Source organism: Hydra vulgaris, chromosome 07 (assembly GCF_038396675.1).
Source record: "Hydra vulgaris chromosome 07, alternate assembly HydraT2T_AEP".
In the NCBI taxonomy this organism is placed as follows: Eukaryota; Metazoa; Cnidaria; class Hydrozoa; order Anthoathecata; family Hydridae; genus Hydra; species Hydra vulgaris.
In genome coordinates, this window is record NC_088926.1 from 36236607 (window position 1) to 36258058 (window position 21452).

The following is a 21452-nucleotide window of genomic DNA, read 5'->3' on the forward strand; positions in this document are numbered from 1 at the left end:
ATAACCACAATTAAGTAGCATCCTCGTCTGTAGTGGCCTTCTCGGCCTTGGGGAGGTGAATTAACATAAAGCAAAAAAAACAAAAAACTTATAGTTCTAAATGTCGGTTGTGGAAAGCCTAAGAACGTTTTTGACGTTTACGTGGTTTGTGATTCTATAAATTTACAAATTTTGTTAACTAATTACTATAAAAACGCTTGATAAGAAAATGTTATTTATAAATAAATCAAGTTTTGTTTTAATGATAGTTTTCATGGGACATTTGTATTTTTATATGAATTTTGTAAAATGCGTAGTTTGAATTGAAGTAAATAGAATCCGTTTGGGAAAAGATAGCCAGATGAACGAAGACGTGTTTATAACGTCTAAAACACGTATTACAACGTATTTTTTATGTTTTAAACGGGTCTTTATCTGTAGGTAGCAACTAACTTGTTATTCACTAGCTAGTTACTAGCTTATTTCTCACCGAGAATAGTTTGATCCAGAGTTGAAATAAAATAAAACAATCATTTGATAGCATGACTGAAGATATTTGAACAATCATTTGATACCATGGCTAATAATGTTGGTTATACAAGATTTTGTCTATTTGCCGAAGATTCATGTGGAAGGTATTTAATATCAAGACTAACAGAATTATTTAAATGTGATAACTAGCAGAAGTTTTTGCTTATGGTTTTACCAAAAAACATTTAAATCGGCTTTTCCCTTATTATTATTTCACGCAATTATCATATTTATAATCACGCATTATGGTATTTGTATGTACAGAAAAATCGCATTTTAAAGATTTTTTAATTATTCGTTCAATTTGTGGGTTGCTCTTATTTAGATAACTTTTTTTCTTTTATACATTGTAATGGTAATAAATCTGTATGTAATACATCTATAATAAGTTTAATTAAAATAAAATAATTTTAAATGTAATACATCTGTAATAAATTATATTTACGCCAAAATCTTTTACATCCTTTTTATGTCCGCTATAAAATAACTGCATTGTAATATAAACAGCAATTTCAACGTAGTTTTGGTTGATGTTTGTAAGAATTGTTTGAATTATAATTTACAAATATATATATATATATATATATATATATATATATATATATATATATATATATATATATATATATATATATATATATATATATATATATATATATATATATATATATATATATATATATATATATATATATATTATATATATATATATATATATATATTAAATTTAATCTTAGTTATAACGGCTAAATTTCTACAATGTCTGAACCGTTTAATTGAAACTTATTTGACTGAGGAATATTAAAGTTTGCCAACTTATCTTGTGTTAACTAATGTTGAGAAAATAATTCAAATTTTATGCACTTTTTGTTTAACACAATATTGTGGATTTTTATCACTTTATTATACCCTGTAAACAATTTTTATTATATATTACGAAGTTGTAATGATAAAAAAACAAAAAATTAAAAAAAAAAAAAAAAAGTCTTATTTAGTGCAAGGTATAGCCAAAGTGCCTACATATGCAAACACAATAAAAGATGTAGAAAAATAATTTTAAAAAATTATAAATAATTTTAAAAAACGATATTTAAAGACCACGTATGGGTTGCATTGCACGCTGTATTAGCTGTGCTTTGTGTAATTCTAAAGGTAACAACTTTAAAACAAACACTTGCCTTCCCTTCGATGTTTCTTGCAGAGCTTTCAGAGATAATTGAAAACCTAATTTAAAATCTACGCAAAAATTATGAGAACGAAAAACTTAAATATAATGCTTCTTACTTAAATACTTTAGTTTGCTAAAATATCTTTCTGCGCTAGCATATGTCACAGGTCCTCAACAGCAATTTAAATATGTTTACATCTGAAAAATTGCTCTTCATAAAACTGTATTTGATGAACAGTATCTTGCCTAATCTTTTATTAAAGTTGATTGTGTGATATCATTTTAATAAAAGTAAACGGACTAATTAATTGGTTTGAAAAGTATATTAATGAAATTGTCTGGGTAATTCTCTTGAAATAATTTAGCTTATTCAGCTAGTCCATTTCCCGACAACTTTTATTAAATTTTATTACAAAAAATTACAAAGATCTATTACTTGTTTGCACAATTACAAAATCTAAGGTCCTATAAAGTACATTGACTTAAAATCTTTTTTGAGTAAAATTAGAATAATTTAAATTAGTCTTAAATATATTTCGTGAAACCATATTCATAAATATAGGCCTAAAAACATTTCTTGAATAAATCTACCTAAAGGCGTAAAAAACCGGGAATTAAATTACAACTTATTAGAACTGCAATAGAATGCCTAAGTTGGTAGGAGGCAAAACTCTTGGTTATTTATTAGTTTAAAACTTAAAATAGCTGCAATCATTTACATGACAGAAATGTTGCCGTAGGTTATCAGTTGAAAAATTAAATATACTTGTAATCGTTAAACAATCATGCAAACAAAAATTGCTTTTTTGTAATCTTCTTCATTTATAGCTAGAACTATTTGAAATATTAGTTAATTTTATGAGGGTTTTAAAAAATAAAAAAATTTTCTGTACTATCAACCGTTTAAAAAATTAAAAAAAGTTAAAAAACGTTTTGAGCGTCAACTTTATCTTATATTTCCAAAGCTATCTGAGGCAAATCTATTCAAGACAAAAAACAGAAAAATTCGTTAGAGCCTTAATACAAGCAATGATAAAGTCAGAAAAACTAAAAAAAGCAATTACAAAAGTTGAAAAAGAAGCTTGGTCTGCATTTTGTAATGTAGTTTGTTGATTTTTGGGAAATCGCAAGGATCCGAATTACAAACAACTGGTTGCAAAGCTTACTGAAAATTTTAAGAAACTGGGTTGTCGTATGTCCATTAAAGTTCATATGTTGCATTTACACCTAGTTTTCTTCCTCTAAAACATATATGATATCAGTGAAGAGTATGGTTAGAAATTTTTTCAAGGCATTGAAAAATGAAAAATAAATATCTAGGACGATGACAGAAGATGGTCTCTGGTCAAGAAAGATGTACTTTTAATCTTAAGAGAAAAGGTTTAAGTAAAAATGTTTATAGTAAAGAATTAACTATACTTACTTAAAAACATTTATAATCAAGAATTTTTTTTTTTTTTTTTTTTTTTTTTAAATCGTACTACCTAAAAACTTAAAATGTATGAAAAAGTGTTATACGTTGTGTATTTATACTTATAATATTAGAATAGATGGATACTACAAACTAACTTAGAAAAAGTTTGCGTTAATAGCATGTCATAACTAAAAATCGAAATTTTATTAACTATAAAAATATGAAGTATTTAATATACTTGCTCTCGAAATTTATTATTACATATGTTTATTATGTTAAATATGTAACTATTTAGTTACATATTTAACTCTTAATATACATTAATAATATTTTTTAAACTTAGTTGTAATTAAAAATGAAAAGAAAGGCTTATGACGAAGGTTCACATACAAAACGTCTTTGGATTTGCATTCAGACGAAAATAAAATCTTTTTATTTTCGTCTGAATGCAAATCCAAAATTGTAAATCATTTTTGAATGGAAAACATACCAAAATCTATTATGTCTAATATTCTAAAAAGAATTGTGAAGAAAATAGGACCAAAAAAATGTTGAAAGAGGTAAATAAAAATACAAAGCAAAATATATGTCTAAATATCAGAATAATCAAAAGATATTTCACAGCGAGGTCTTGCAAAACAATTTAATTCGTCACAACTGTACATATGCAAAACTATCAATAAAAAAATAGGATTTGCTATCGTAAAAAATTAAAACATTTGAAATAACACCGACGCACCAAAAAATGGCAGCTGTTCGTTCGAGATGCCATTGATTGGTTTCCATTTTTGGGAAAAAAATAGTTGTTATTGACAATGAATTGAAATTTTTTGACTTATTTCTGGAAACGCTAAATTCTATTCTCTTAACAAATATGCAGCATCAAATGATATAAAGATAAAAATAAAAGACAAATTCAAGTCAAAATTACTCATTTGTATTCCATTCTAGACAAGAAGAATTTTCCAGCATTACATTCCTACACAGTGCCAAGCAGTCAATGAAAATATGTTATTTTAAAATATCTTGTCAGATTAGGAAATTCCATTAAAAAATTTTTTAAAAACGACAGTATTTAACTTACCTACGTAATGGCAGGAATAATAAGTCTACATTATAACCGGAATAATAAAACAGAAATAAATAGAAATATTTGTATTTCTATTTATTTATGACTTATTATTATTAATTTAAACAAACAGTAGAGGTGGAGGTATTTTATTATTATTAATTTGAACAAACAGTAGAGGTGGAGGTATTTTATTATTATTAATTTGAACAAACAGTCGAGGTGGAGGTATTTTATTATTATTAATTTGAACAAACCGTAGAGGTGGAAGTATTTTATTATTATTAATTTGAACAAACAGTATAGGTGGAGGTATTTTACGTAAACACTAAGGCATGCTACCGGAAAAATCTGCCCACCTTTTGCGGTGTGGTAAAGCTAGTTAACGGTCGTTTTTTGAAATTATCTTTTTGTGTGTGGTAGCGTTTGTATAATAGAACATTTTGGCAGAAAAAAATAATTAAAAATGTTATTTAGTTTCAAAATGTCAACTGAGCAAACTAAACAAAGATTTTTGATTGTAAACAAACACTTAAAAAATCCAACTTTATCGAATAGAAAGTTGGCGAAATTATTAAAAATATCAAGAAGAACTGTAGGTACTGTTCTTAAACGGTTTATAGAACAGAAAACTATTCAGAGAAAACAAGGAAGTGGTCGAAAAAAACACACAGCAAATCCTAGAGCTCTCGAACGGTTGGAGACTTCATTGGAAGAACATGCTGATTGTTTGATAGATATCGAGCGAAAAAACTGAAGGTTTCCAATTTTTTGTACACAAATGGTGACAGAGACTTGGATATCAAAGTTTTAAAGTAGTTAAAATGCCAAATCGAAACGATAGACAAAATTCAACCGCAAAGAGTCGAGCTCGAAAGTTGTATGACAACTTGTTAACAAAACATAATGGATGCATTTTGATGGATGACGAAACTTATGTTAAAATGGATTTTAAACAAATTCCTAGGCAGTGCTACTATGCTTCTAAAATAAGAGGAAATGTGAGTGATAAATACAAGTATGTACTTACTGATAAATTTTCGAAAAAATTGATGATTTGGCAGGCACTTTGCTTTAGCGGCAAAAAATCGCCAATTCATGTTTGTTTGAGCACAATAAAATCTTCGGAATACGTGAAATGTTGTCTTTCTCGTATAAAACGACTAATTAAAGCTCATAGAAGTACTTCAGTATTGTTTTGGCTTGATTTAGCCACAATACATTACTCAAAAGATGCTCAAAAGTTTTACGATGATAATGGAGTGATGTTGGTTCCGAAAAAGATGAATCCTCCAAACTGCCACGAAATACGTCGTATTGAAAAATATTGGGCCATCATAAAAAAGAAATTGAAGTTAAGTGGAAAAACAGTAAAATCAACTGCAGATTTGAAAAAAAAATGGGATTACGCTGCTAAAACTTACAAAAATCACTCTGTCCAAAAACTTTTGGGAGGCATCAAAAAAAAAGTCAGAATTTTCTGTAAAATTTAATTTTTTTTTGTTTTTTCCCTATTAATATGTAATCTTTACAGTCTTAATTTTTCAGAAATATATTGATTTAAATACATTTAAGCTTTCTTAGATCATTTTTTGATCAAGAAAGGTGGGCAGATTTTTCCGATAGCATGCCTTAGTTTGAGGTTTATTATTACAGGTCTGAAATATTTCTGAAAGTAATAAAGACACAGTTAAGCCTTAACTAATAAATAAAGACACAGTTAGCCTTAACTAAATTTAGGTTTTCTGAATTTTGTCCAAATTAACTTCAACGTTTTCTGAAAAAGTATAGTTTACTGATCACTATGAATATAGTCCACCAAAACAGAAAACTCCTATTAAGTAATTATGGCATTTTAAAGATTTTTTCGCTCCTTTTTTTTGCACATTTTATTTTGCGTCTTTTTTTGCAAGTGTTTGCGCCATTTTTTGGTCCGCCATGTTTTTATTCAAGATTTTATTGTAAAAGTTACAGACAATTTATTGAATTTATTGAACAAGAAATTGAAATGAATAATACATGTGGTATTGTGTTATATTACATAGTTTAAGAGTGGATAATCACATAATAGGAATGCTTTAAATTATCAAAATATTTACAAGTATGAAATTAAAAACTATTTCTTCTTGAATTGAATCACTAAAAAATATCAACATTTAGATCAACATGTTCGAGAGAAACAAGATGATTTCCATTATAAGAACTTAATGTCCTTACTAAATTATGTCCATAATTAGAACTATTTGCGGACACCTTGTACCGGTTCCACGAGGCAGTTTTGAAGCGGTAGTGAACACTTTCTGCTGATTGCTCCAAATAAACTCTAAGGCCCATTTTTTTTGTTTTCCAGATTTCAGATACATGATTGAACAGGATATGAAATTTTGGTGTTAAAGTAATACCATGTTCCAACATCAAATTTTTATAGCAGGCTTTTAAACTTTCAATATTAGTTTTCATCAAGTCCGGATCCAAAGCAAGACTCAACAACTAAATTTAACAACCTTAAGCATTCTCCAAAAGACTTTAGTTTAATTGGGAGCTTATCATTAAAGGCTTGTCACTTTTTATGAATTTTTTGAGAAGAATTTCCATTAAATTTTCCACTATGCTGACCAGTCATAATAATTTGCAACTTTTCGTAAATCGTCTTCATACTCATTTCCGACCAAATCCGCTCCATGTTATCCATTACATGGTTGACAGTTCCCTCCATTATATAAAGCACCGGTAAAACAAGTCTATCTACAAGAAATTCAGAGGGGTTTTCATGTACTAATACAGGGTTTATACAATTCTTAAAATGTTGTGCACACTTAGGTTTTGAACCAGATTCTTTAAAATTTGTATAGTTTTTTGACAGCTCTTAAAAGTTCTGTATAGAGCATTTGTCCAAGTTTCTCTTCTATCCCACTCACATACATAACAGTTATGAATTGAACTGCTACTTGGAGATATACCTGTCAGGATTTGACTATGTTTTATGTCGCATACCCCAATGTGCTCAACTTTTTCAAGATTTAATTTTTCAAATAATATTTTCATGTTTAAATATCTTTCTGGGATTTCTGGAGCTACCAGAAGAAGAAATGAATCATTTACTGTGGAATCTTTAAATATTTTTTTTCAGATCATCTTTATATAAAGACCTGCAAGCTGTTACCGGTTTTGTTTTAAGGTAATCTATTTCAACTTTGCCGTAATTTTTAAAAATTTCATTGAGACTAACTATATTTAAACAAAATTTGATAAAACCACTTGCCCCGTCAACAGCAAGTTTTAGCAACTGATTCTTAAAATCAACATATTTAAGATCCAGAAGTAGTTTGACAAAAAGAGTAACATCATTGCAGTACGCTATTATAATATTTTTATATTCCAAAGTTTTATCTTTTTTTTTAGATTAAAATAAAATATGTCAGGTCAGACATGACCGACACCGCCGACTAACAGCTGCCGTTTCAAAACTCTTTATTCTAGATTTTTTCTTGGTACCCTTCCCTGCGTTCTTGCGATTTTGAATATTTCACAGCTGCAAGTTTTTAGTTTCCTGAAATTATATAAAAAATTATAATTTTATATTTCTTTACAACAGAAAAACATACAAATAAAACAGATAAAATATACAAATAAAATAACATTTTACCCATTTCGTGTTTTAGCCGGGATAGTCATCTTTGACCAGTAAATTTCAAAATTAATTTTCAACAACATTTGTTTTTTCAACTATACTCCTACACCTTAAAAAAATAAATATATGCTAGTACCAAGCCAAATGAGATTTGATTCATTTATCAAATCGTATTTCTTTGAGTTCAACAAGGTATCCATTTTTTCAGTTATGTGAATGGTTTTACGTTTATGACATATATACTTTTTATATATAATTATTTAGTTAAAAATCATTAAGTATACCAATTTTGGACACAATCCAGTAGGGTATCGACATCAGCAATGTTATAATCCGAAAAACAGCTCTGAAATTTAGAAATTATTTCGGTTAAACTGTTTATTTTCATATGACATTTGCGACCACAAAAAAGACATAATTTTTCTCTGTTCTTTTGATACTTTGCTTAAAAACATTCGTAACTAATTTAGTAACTGACACTCTACCTTATTTAAAATATCCTCAAAATATCTTTAAGGCCTCCTCAAAATATCTTTAAGGCCTCCTCAAAATATCTTTAAGGCCTCCTCAAAATATCTTTAAGGCCTCCTCAAAATATCTTTAAGGCCTCCTCAAAATATCTTTAAGGCCTCCTCAAAATATCTTTAAGGCCTCCTCAAAATATCTTTAAGGCCTCCTCAAAATATCTTTAAGACCTCCTCAAAATATCTTTAAGGCCTCCTCAAAATATCTTTAAGGCCTCCTCAAAATATCTTTAAGGCCTCCTCAAAATATCTTTAAGGCCTCCTCAAAATATCTTTAAGGCCTCCTCAAAATATCTTTAAGGCCTCCTCAAAATATCTTTAAGGCCTCCTCAAAATATCTTTAAGGCCTCCTCAAAATATCTTTAAGGCCTCCTCAAAATATCTTTAAGGCCTCCTCAAAATATCTTTAAGGCCTCCTCAAAATATCTTTAAGGCCTCCTCAAAATATCTTTAAGACCTCCTCAAAATATCTTTAAGGCCTCCTCAAAATATCTTTAAGGCCTCCTCAAAATATCTTTAAGGCCTCCTCAAAATATCTTTAAGGCCTCCTCAAAATATCTTTAAGGCCTCCTCAAAATATCTTTAAGGCCTCCTCAAAATATCTTTAAGGCCTCCTCAAAATATCTTTAAGGCCTCCTCAAAATATCTTTAAGGCCTCCTCAAAATATCTTTAAGGCCTCCTCAAAATATCTTTAAGGCCTCCTCAAAATATCTTTAAGGCAAAATTTGAACAACTTAAAACTGCTTACAGAATAATTAAACTTAATAAAGCGGTTGGACCAGTCAATGTTATCGAAATATTGTTAATGCTTCATATAACATCATTAAAATTATTTTTTTTAAAATTTTCAGTTGTTTAATTAAACAGGCAATACTTTGAGATGATTTTAAAAGAGCTTTGAGTAATCCGAATCTTTAAAAGAGAGTGGAACTTACAAAATTCAATAATTATCTATGTTTTTTCGCAAATTTTAAAAATAATTTTGCATAATAGAATATATAAACCCCGAACTATATAAAAACAATATAATATAAACAATCTGAATTTAAAAAAGTTCGTTGAACGCGCAGCTCTTCTTTTAATTAGAAGTATTACAAATTCATTTAAAAAATTACAATTTACTTTACACATTTTATAAATTTAATAAAGGCTTTTAATACTGTAGATCAAAAGCTCTTTTTGAAAGCACTATGGAATAACAAGTAATTTTAATTATTAGATATAACCTACGGAGTTTCGCAAGGTTACATACTAGGACCTTCTTTTTTTTAATTACATTAACGATCTTATTATAACGACATATAAAGCGTCTCATTTAAAAACAATTATGTTTGTCGACGATACAAACCATTTTTTCAACCAGCAATAACTAACAAAACTCATCAAAGATTTTAACTGCTTTAAGTCAAACAAACTATCAATAAATATCAAAAAAAACATTTAAATGGGTTCTTTTTTACCCAGTTTCAAAAAACAATCTATTTCCAATTATGTCTCTTCTGTTTATTGATAACACTGAAATAGAGAGTGCTGAAGTTACCAACTATTTAGGTGTTTATATTGATGAAAATCACATGTGGAAAAAATGCGTTAACAGTTTAAAAAATTAAATTGTTAAAAGTGCAGGAAGAAACCAGTTAAGTAAAAATACTTTATTTTAATCATATTTATTTATTCATATTTATTTATTCATAATCATACATATTATTTATTCATTGCCATATTAATTATGATAATACTTTTTTTATATATATTTTACATTTTAAAAAAAGTAATCCGTTATAAAAAATAAATTACAGAAATAAAGTTAAAATTTACATGATCTTTATAAAGAAATAGAAGAACGCGAGGACTCGCAGAAGACCGTAAGGTATTGTCGTCGAGAACCGCTTAAAGGTTTACGTGTTAAAATATCGTGTAATAAAACATTGACTAAATAAATAGAGAAATTTACAAGAAAAAATAAATTAGAAATGCACTCAACCTTTCAAGCTATTATACTAATAAATAAAAAATAATTTAGAATAAAAAAAATTACTATAGTTAAAAAAATTCCGTTATAAATATAATGATGTGTTTTACAGTTTTATAATAAAAAAGTTTTATAAAAAGTGTTAATACTTAATACATTATTAAATTTTAAAGAAGTTAAAAGAAAATAAATACATCATCTAATAAAAAAATGACGTTTTTTGTTTGAAAGAGTGATACAAATCTTGAGATGTAACTCTTGAGAAAAGTCAAAGATTTTCAAAACAATTTTATTCCAAAGAGTTCTTTGAAATAAAATTGTTTCGAAAACAATTTACGAAATGATAACAACATTCGTCAATCAGGTTATCCAACAAATTTTGGAAAATACTTTATTTAATTTCGGGGAGCTTTTAAAAGCTCCTCGAAAAAGTTTGATAAGCTGATTGACGAATGGTGTTATCATTTCGTAAATTGCATATTTTTTTCTATTTTGGGACACAAATTATGAAAAGGTATTGAGGATAGATTGTTTTCATCTTCAAACATAAATCAAATAACAATAAATATATTAGGCTCATGTTTATTAAAAAAATTCATTTCAAATAATAGGGATTTGACGTGAGTAAATCGATCCTTGAACTTAATTAGGCATGCAATATGTTTTTGTTGACGATAATGAGATTCGAGTTTATTTTTATTATTACTATCGCGTGTAACGCTCGCATAGTTTATGTAGCAATGAATGAGTAAATAATATAGCTTTTTTATTTGGTTTTTATTCAGCTAACGTTTATTATTTAGAAAACGTTTTTCATTTAGAAAATGAAAAAGTTTTTTTATTTAGAAAATTCCTTGCTTAATGTGAAATTCCTATGCTTTTTAATATTTTACTACCCAATTTTTTTGTGTGATTTTTCCGAGTGAGATTTTCATCAATATAAATACCAAGAAAGTTGGTAACTGTGACTTATCAATAAAATAAAGTTGCATGTCATGTGGTATAAAACTTTGCCTGTCATGTGGCATGATATAAATATCGATTATTGATGTAAATGAGAAAGAGAAGAGAACCAAATATTGGTTGCTAAGAAACTTCACAAGTTATGTGATATTACAAGATATTACATCAGTGTATACATAATGCCTTAGGTTTATTAAATTTGCCAGAAGTGTTTTAAGTATAGTGTTTTAAGTAGTAGTGTAGTACTTTGTAGTGTTTTAAGCTAGTCGTCTTTTAAATTGGCTTTTTAGCCAATTTAAAACACTTCTGGCTATTTTCGTTTATCTTCAGTTTATTTAAAAAAACTTTGTGATCTCTTGAATTGAAAGCTTTAGCCAAGTCAATAATACCCCAACTGAATATTGGGAACTTTCGAAAGCGTGTAAACTGGATGTTCTGTTAAAATATTTCTTTTAAATCAATATTGATTGCTATATATTAAATTGTTTATAGATAAATGATTATAAATTATTGTCAATAAATGATTATAAATTATATAAAATTCTCTTAAAGATTTTTGAAAATACCGATAAAACAGGTATTGGATGACAGTTACTTACATTAGTTTAATCTCCTCCCTTTAAATATAGGAATCATTTTCTCGATTTTTAGTTGCTTAGAAAAAATTCCTCGCCCTATTAGAATATGAAAAAATTTTAAAAATTCTTTTATTACTTTAAATGATTTAATAACAATATTTAAATTAATAACAGTAACACCAACAGATATGTTGATAACAGATAACAGTTACACAAACTGATATGTTGATAACAGATAACAGTCACACCAACCGATATGTTGATAACAGATAACAATCACACCAAATTATATGTTGATAACAGATAACAGTCACACCAACTGATTTTTTGATAACAGATAACAATAAGACCAACTGATTTGTTGTTAACATATAACAGATACACTAACTGATTTGTTGGGTTTTAACATTTTATAGGCGTATTTAAACTCATCAAAAGTTAGTTCAGATAAATTAAACTGTAACGTATTAGAAATTATGACATTATTTATTCAATTTATTGCTCAAGGACTTTTTTTGGGGGGGTTGGGGGAGGGTGTATATTTGGTCCAACCAACCAGAATATTTGCTTAGCTCATTAGCTATCTCTTTTTAATCATGTAAAAGTTATCATTTATTTTAAGGGTTTTAGGCAATGTGAGTGTTTTCTCCTTGAAGCTGCCGGTGATTTCCTTTATAACTTCCCAAGTCCCAAGTTTAAAATTTAATTTTCATTTAAGTATAAATTAAATTCTAAAACATAAATCGTTTTAAAAAATTTTAAAAAGATTTTTTTTTTGACGTTCAAATTGTTTTTCTTTTATATGTAGTTATACTTCATCTATTTTTAATCTTAAGAGTTTAATATACAACTTTCTTTTTTTTTTTCGATTTTGTAGGATTTTTTTAAATCCTTACACACCGTAGCGGAAATAATTTGTTTGAAAAAAAATGTATACCTGAAACGGTTTGCATTTTCGAAACTACGATACTTTGTCCAACTATAATCTAAATTTTAAAAATATTTTATTGATGTCTTTCAAAAAAAGGGGGCTTAAACGGGCAGGTCATGGATTTTTGGTGTTCAAGATAGTAACTTCCAGAGATGGTGCAAACTTTATAATTTTTATATTTTACAAAAAAATATAGCGATCGGAGCCTGGGAACAATATACGCTTGAAAATATAGGTCCACTGTTTCAAATGTGGAAAAAAGAAAAAAAATCTGTATTTGAATGGGCTGTCAAATTTACAAGGTTTTTTTTTTTTTAATTTTTTTTTTTTCAACATCTTCATTTCCAACAAGGTTGCAAAGCAACCACTATTAGAGTTGGAAGTGACTGGAAGAGAAAAGATGAAATTTATAGAGCAAGATAACGAATAACAGAAAACGTAAAAGACGGTAAAATTAAATGAAACAGGAAAACAAGAGGGAGGAAGCAAATTCCAAAGGACTGATTATCGAGGAAAAAAACTAGACAATTAAGAGGTTTTGGAGCACTTAGTAACACATTAAAAGGATGAGACTTAATTGACCGACGAGCAGCACGAAATTAAATTTTAGTAGATGGCACAAGAGACACTACCTCTGTAGATCAGTGCTCATTATAGTATTAGTACGAAAGTGAAAGAGAAGCAACATTACGATGATGTGATAATGGTTGGAGGTTGGTTGTAAGAGCAGGTCAACTATCTATAAAGTATGTTAAAATAGATTAAAATTCATCGCAAAAATTAATTTATCTCAAAAACTTTTAAACCCCTTCTATTTGAAGGGACTGTCAATTTTACAAGGCCATAACTTTTGAACTTTTAAATATTTTCTTACTAAATTAGAATTTTACAGGTGAATATTAGTCGCGTTTATAATAGTTTTTTTTAAATGCTATTATTGCTCCCCTTCCCTAACAAATATTCTGACCTTGAAGCCTTATTTTGAAGATAATATTTTTCCCAAACTCCAATCACCGTGATTATTTTTTTAAACATATTTCTTGTGTTGATGTTTAAATACTTATCTGAAGGTTACTTATCCTGAACAACAAAAAATCTTGAAATTGGTTTTTTGGTATATATTCAATCGTTTTTTTAATTAGAGATTGGTTTAAACGATACAAAAAAATGTTTACATTTATATTTATTTCTTTTAACAACCACTTATAGTTTCCTAAAAATACACATATATGTTATGACATATTTAGTTTTAAAATAAAGCTGTGTTAAAGAAGGTATGTTAGGAGTTGTGTTTAACAGTGGTTTCATGCAGATTTTGCACATAGTCTTTAAGATTACTAAAAACTTAGTTTCCACTCGAGTGGAAACATTTTAAACAATTTAGGAGAGTGCTCTTCTAAAATTGTTTAAAATCAAAACGCATAGATTCAAAGGCCTGTTCAGACTAAAAATGCAATTCTTTATTTGGATTAAAATTTGACTTTATTGAAAGAAACTTACATGCTAGATAATAGCATACACTTTCGGTGACACTCTTTACTTTTTGGTGATACTCGTAGACCAAGTTTAACATAAGCATTTTTACACTCGTTGTTGGTTGATTCATTTTCAACTACCATGAGGTTAGGCATTTGAAAATTTTCTAAAATTTTCTTCCTCTGGTTTGCCAATAAAGTGGCATCCATATATTTATAATATTTTTCGAGCTTATAAATATCTATTTGTAGTTTTACGAAGTAGATAAAGTTCCATTGAGGTAAGGATTTCAATAAGCTTTGCGTCATTAGGCAGATCAACTAGGGAAGGTTAACGCAATTAATAAAAGATGCAGCTGAAAGTGTGGATTTTTCTTTTTTAGTTTTTACTGGTAGATATGTAGAGATTAGCTGATGAAAGATATTTCTTAGAGTTCTGAGCACACCATGAGTTTGAAAATCTTGCATTTTTTCTTAGCTAATTCCCCTTGGTGTAGGAAATAACTCAGTCGGCATATCTAGTATTGTAAATACTCGGAGTATTGATCACGTTTTACATACCGCCGTTGATACCAGAAAAATACGCATTTAGTTTTAAGTTTCGAATTCGAGTTCAATACCACTTATTTATCAAAAATACGTATTATTTAATATTTGATCAAAATCGGATATGATATCGTACCCGGATTTTGATCAAATATCAACATATAACGGAAAAACGAAAATCTTTGCTTCAAAGCGCATGCTTAAACTGAAATTGTGAAAGCAAAATTTAAATTAAAAAGTTTTCTCTTGAGAAATTTAGTAAAAGGTTTGTCCGGAATGAAAAGGAATAGTCAGGAATACATGAAAAGTTGTATGAAGAGATATCGTTCTGCTAAAGCAGTATCGCATATCTCCAATACAGTTACAGTACTTTTTTGTACTAAAAAAGTTAATAAAACTTTATCATAAAAATATTTATTACTACTTTTAAATTTATTTAGTTTTCTGAAGTCCTAAAATAATATAATTCAAATATAAGTCCTATCATTTCATGCCTTGCTTATTTTATAATGTTGATTATTATTTTATTAACATTTCTGTTATGCTATTACCTTTTTTTTGTACTGTTTTAAAAAATTTAGAAAAATAAATTAAAATTTCGAGCCAACACTAACATTTTATTGTTGCTAAACGATAAATTTTGTTATAAGAATTGCAGTTCTTCTATCTGTTCTTTGCTTTTTATTCAATAAGTATTTGATTTAAATTAAATATGATTATAATTTGATATTTTATTAGGAGATATATGTTTTTATATATAAATATATATATGAATCTTTTTAGATTTTTTCATGTAATTTTTAAATTTTTTGTTCGCGCAATTCAAGTTATATATGTTTATAGTTTGCATATATGTTTATATTATGTTCAAAGTTAAAAAGTTTTTAATAAATATATGTATGTGGTAATATGTGTTATATAATTGTTTTCTAAATGTGTCATTAAAATAGTATAAAATGTATCTATTGTGTATATAAATATTATATGAGGTGTTTATATATGTTATATAAAGTTAAATAAATGTATTGTGTTTTACAGTTATTATGCATGTTTATATTGTGTTGTTTCCATGTTTTCAAAGTGTGTGACTTGGCAAACGTGTTGAGCAAGATTTTGCGTAAAGTTGTTATTTATGTTACTAATGTTGTTACATTTGGCTTACCTTTATGTTGGTGTCTATTGTTAAAAATTATAAGTGGTTTTATTATTGAAACTCACTGCTTTTAATCATTCACTAAAAGCCACTCAAGAAAAATCATTTTGCCGTATATACATTTTGTTTATATCTCAAATTGAATTTTTAGAATCATGAAGTACCAACATGATTTGTTTTCTAAAAGCTAACATGAAATAACAATATTTAACAACTACTACTCTCTTATCATGACATCTTATCTCTATCAGATTTGTTGATTTTTGATTCATATATGATGTTTTTCTTTGTATTTACTTATCCATGACATTTTTTCATTTCAGATTTATAACATGATAGATTTATTCAATATAAAAGAACAAATTTATGTAAATTTTTATGAATTTTTTCCAGGCTTTTCTAAATGTGTTTCTTATTAACATGGTTTTACAAGCAAGGTCTGCAAGCAAATTTGAGCTGAAAATTTTTTTCAGCTTTTAAGGAGAATTAGCGTTATTCTTTGTTTAATTTAATTTGTTTAAATATTGTAGTTCTAACAAATAAATGTTTGTTTGTTCTTGGTTTTTTACTTATCTGTTTTCAGATTCTTATAAACTAGGCAACTCAGCTAAGCAAGTTTTGTTTTATTTTTTAGTGCTATTGGAAAGAGCTGAAAGTTATTTTTTAGATTGATTGAAACGAACTGAAGTGTTTTTTAGTTACTTCACACGGTGTAAACTGATACTGGTTTGAGTAAGTTTACTATTTTAATTTATTTCATATTGTTTTTATTTTATATTTGATATATATTATATTAGATATATAGTTTGTGTGTTTAACATGGAAAACTGAGTATAATTTGTTGACACGAAAGTTTATAAGCTTAAATCTGCCTATATTTCAGTATATATATATATATATATATATATATATATATATATATATATATATATATATATATATATATATATTATATATATATATATATATATATATATATATATATATTTATATATATATATATATATATATATATATATATATATATATATATATATATATATATATATATATATATATATATATATATATATATATATATATATATATTATATATATATATATATATATATATATATATATATATATATATATATATATATATATATATATATATATATAGTTCTATAGTTTGTTGGCTTTAGGAAGAGCGGAAAGAAAAAAGTGATTCTTACGCCAACACATACGTCACTTTTAATTACTTTTGACTTTCGTCCAACATTTCCGTGTTGGACGAAAGTAAAAACCATTAATTTAATTACAAATTAATCGTTTTTTAAAAAAACCACAAAAACGCAAATTTAATTGACCAGAATGTTTTTAAAAACATTCTGAATGTTTTTATAACATTTTGAATGTTTTTAACAATATAAACAATGTTTTTATTTTTATTTTTTAATAAAATGATTTTATTTTTATTTTTTTTAATAAAATGTTTTTATTTTAATTTTTTTTACTGTAAATCATGCGCGTAGTGTTGCTACATCGACTATCTTATAGCCTGACTCGCAAGGGAGTGCTGCTACATCGACTGACAAATAGCCTGACTCGCAAGGGAGTGCTGCTACATCGACTGACAAATAGCCTGACTCGCAAGGGAGTGCTGCTACATCAACTGACAAATAGCCTGACCCGCAAGGGAGTGCTGCTACATCGACTGAGGGTTTGGTTGGGGCAGGCAGTCTATCATTATTAAAAAAAAAAAATTCCGGTCTTGCATTTTAATTTTTACTTTTTGTCAACAAAATATCGAAAAAACTTTCGGACAACATCTAAGGGTTCTATATATATATATATATATATATATATATATATATATATATATATATATATATATATATATATATATTATATATATATATATATATATATATATATATATATATATATATATATATATATATATATATATATATATATATATATATATATATATATATATATATATATATATATATATATATATATATATATATATATATATATATATATATATATATATATATATATATATATATATATGTATATAGAACCCTTATATGTTGTCCAAAAGTTTTTTCTATATTTTGTTGACAAAAAGTAAAAATTAAAATGCAAGACCGGAATTTTTCTTTTTATTATTTGATAGACTCCCTGCCCCAACCAAACCCTCAGTCGATGTAGCAGCACTCCCTTGCCAGTCAGGTTATTTGTCAGTCGATGTAGCAGCACTCCCTTGCGAGTCAGGCTATAAGATAGTCGATGTAGCAACACTCCGCGCATGATTTACAGTAAAAAAAATAAAAATAAAAACATTTTATTAAAAAAAATAAAAACATTGTTTATGTTGTTAAAAACATTTAGAATGTTTTAAAAACATTCAGAATGTTTTAAAAACATTCAGAATGTTTTAAAAACATTCAGAATGTTTTAAAAACATTCAGAATGTTTTAAAAACATTCAGAATGTTTTAAAAACATTCAGAATGTTTTAAAAACATTCAGAATGTTTTTAAAAACATTCTGGTCAAATTAAATTTGCCTTTTTGTGGTTTTTTTAAAAAACGAATAATGTGTAATTAAATTAATGGTTTTGACAAAAGTATTTAAAAGTGACGTATACGTCGGCGTAAGAATCACTTTTTTCCTTCCGTGCTTCCCAAACGCAACAAACTATAGAACTATATACATATACATATATATATATATATATATATATATATATATATATATATATATATATATATATATATATATATATATATATATATATATATATATATATATATATATATATATATATATATATATATATATATATATATATAATTATTTTAGAGTAAAATATACTGACTGACATTGGCTCAATTTTTTATACAAGATTGTGCATTTATTATTTTTTTAGATTCTTTGTTAAATTAAAAATTTTTGATGTAAATAAATATTGTTTAATATTTTTGATAAACAACTTATGTATATAAACATATAAAAAGATATGGATTTCAATAAATCTCAAGTTTAAATAAAGTCTTTGATTAGAAAAGATCACAATTTGTATGATTCTTTTGCGTTCATTTATTGAATTGTAACAATAGTAAGATTACTGGTAATATGTTTAATGATAACAGTGAAATTGAAATAGATAGTATTAGGCTCAACGAAGTTATTAATGAAAAAAATAGATCTAAGCAGGATGAAATTAATCGTTCTTGAAATGTAAGAAATGCAACTCGGCGTGCAGAAAACTTACTTGACAGAATTCCGTGTCAAGCAGTGTTAATGTCTGTTACTTTGATTTTACTTTACACACTTCAGAACAAAGCAAAGTATGAGTTTAGCTATTTATAGTAACAATTAACACTTTTAAATCTAAATAATTTTATTTATTTTTTATATTTTCTATCATAGTTATGTTCTTTTTTTCATTTTTTATTTTAGTTTGTCTTCCTTTTGTCATCTTTTGATTAGTTAGCTAACTGTTGAAACATGATTTTAATTTTGTAAATTTAGTATGATGTGAAATTTACTCTATTAATCATTAGTCAACAGTTAGAGAGAAGCTGCAGCTTAATTAAGAAATGCTGGAAATTAGCTTTTAATCAAAGTAAAAATAATTTTGTTTACTGGTAACATAATAAATCCAGTTTCTACTATTTATTCCGTGCTTTTTTACATTTGTTAACATGCTGCTTTGGAAACACTTACTTTCTCTCTCTCTCTCTTAGAGGAGAGGGAGGTTTAATAAAACTTATGTAATTACTGAGCTCTTACATATTTCTTAATACCACAAATGATAATGACCATTTATAAGAAATATGAGTTGCTTGCTATTTTATGGTATAGTTGCTCAAGTTGTTTAACTATAATTGTCCCTTGATTGTTCAAATATTGTAATAAATAAAATCTTTTTAGTCCAAGTATTTAAGTTAATAAAATATCTTATTAAGTTGTGGTGTTATTTGTCAGCGTTACTATAGTAACAATGTATACATTGTGTTGTCTAGCCTTTTTATAATCTTTTTTAATTATTCTGTAGCCAGAAAATATGAACCTGTCATTTCGAAAAGTACATAAGTCCAAAACATTTAGCAGTTAGTTTATAAGTTTGAATTAAAAATTTCTGTATGATTTATGTTTTTTTTTTTTTAAATAAAAAATAAATAAGTTATATACGTTCTTTATTTATCTACTTCTATGTATAATTTCTTTAGCAACCTAGACATTATTTTAATAAAAATCATATTTTTGTTGATTTTGAAAAGATTTAGTAAATGGACTTGTGCCCTTTTCGAAATGACAGGTTCATATATTTTCTGTTATTATTATCCTAATTCTACTAACAATAAAATGCTAATAGTACTTTTATAAATAAAAATTGTAATTTTTTTTTTCATTCCCTTTTTTTAGATATTTGCAGGCTTTACTTGACTTTCCTTTTCTGGTACTTGTGTTGTGACAGATTTTAAAAAGAACTCAACTGATGTTAATGCGGTCTTTATGTCGTTACCTATAAGCATTGACGTTGCTGATACGGAGTCAAAGTTAAAATATTTATAGATAAATTTGTATTTAATATTTTAGATAATATATCAAGTTATTAATGTGTTTTTATTGTTATTAATGATTTAATTACTAAGTTAATAAAATTGTATTGAATATTCTCTGGTTATTAAGTTTTATACGTGTTTGAATCCGAGTTTGATACTCAGTAGGCGTCGTATTGTATACCTGTCTTTATACGCATTTGATGTTATTTTTAATGCGCGTTTGATACGATAAAATCGCTAACATTTATTCGTAAATAATGCGTATTCTGGAAAGTTTTAAATGCGCGTGTAAATACCAGGAAAATATCGTATTGAATATTCTCTTGTTATCGTGTTTTATACGTGTTTACAAGAGTTTCAAATGTGAGTCTGATACTCAGTAGGCATCGCATTGTACATCTGTCTTTATACCCATCTAATGCGTATTTCTAATGTGTGTTCGATACGATAAAATGGCTAACATACATACCACAGCGATACGTATTTAAACGAGTTTCTAATGCGCATTTACAACTAAATTTGCCGATAGGAAATGTCCTAATGCTGCACTTTCAATTCTAAAAAATATATTGGCTAACTTTGTATCAAAAGCACAAAATTATTTTAAATCATTTAGCTTTAAATTGGCGCAATTTTTCAAGATTTGAATGAGGTTCAGCAACGTTTTCGGTTAAGCCAAAATTAAACAATATAAATCTTTGTACTTTTTATTACCTTTTCCGTTTTCACAGCTAAACAGCTTTTTTTTGACTTTACGCTCTGTCACTTTTTCTATAATATTTAAACAAATTTTTAAAAATTCGCCTTCAACGTCAATGCCCACCTTTAAAATGTAATCTTTTGACAATTAATATAAAACAGAAAAATGTTGCTTATACATCTAACCTGTAATGTAAACGTTATTTACCGGAATTAACGTATTATTTAAAATTTGCCATATACTAGGGTCTCAA

General features: G+C 26.7%; 1 long non-coding RNA gene across 1 annotated transcript; it reads left to right on the top strand.

Moving 5' to 3' along the window:
* The first annotated feature begins 15848 nt into the window (after positions 1-15848).
* On the top strand, positions 15849-20553 carry LOC136082172 (uncharacterized). The gene is made up of 2 exons (XR_010639464.1): positions 15849-16667; positions 20360-20553. It is a non-coding gene; the product is annotated as an uncharacterized LOC136082172 (long non-coding RNA).
* The last annotated feature ends 899 nt before the right edge of the window (positions 20554-21452 follow it).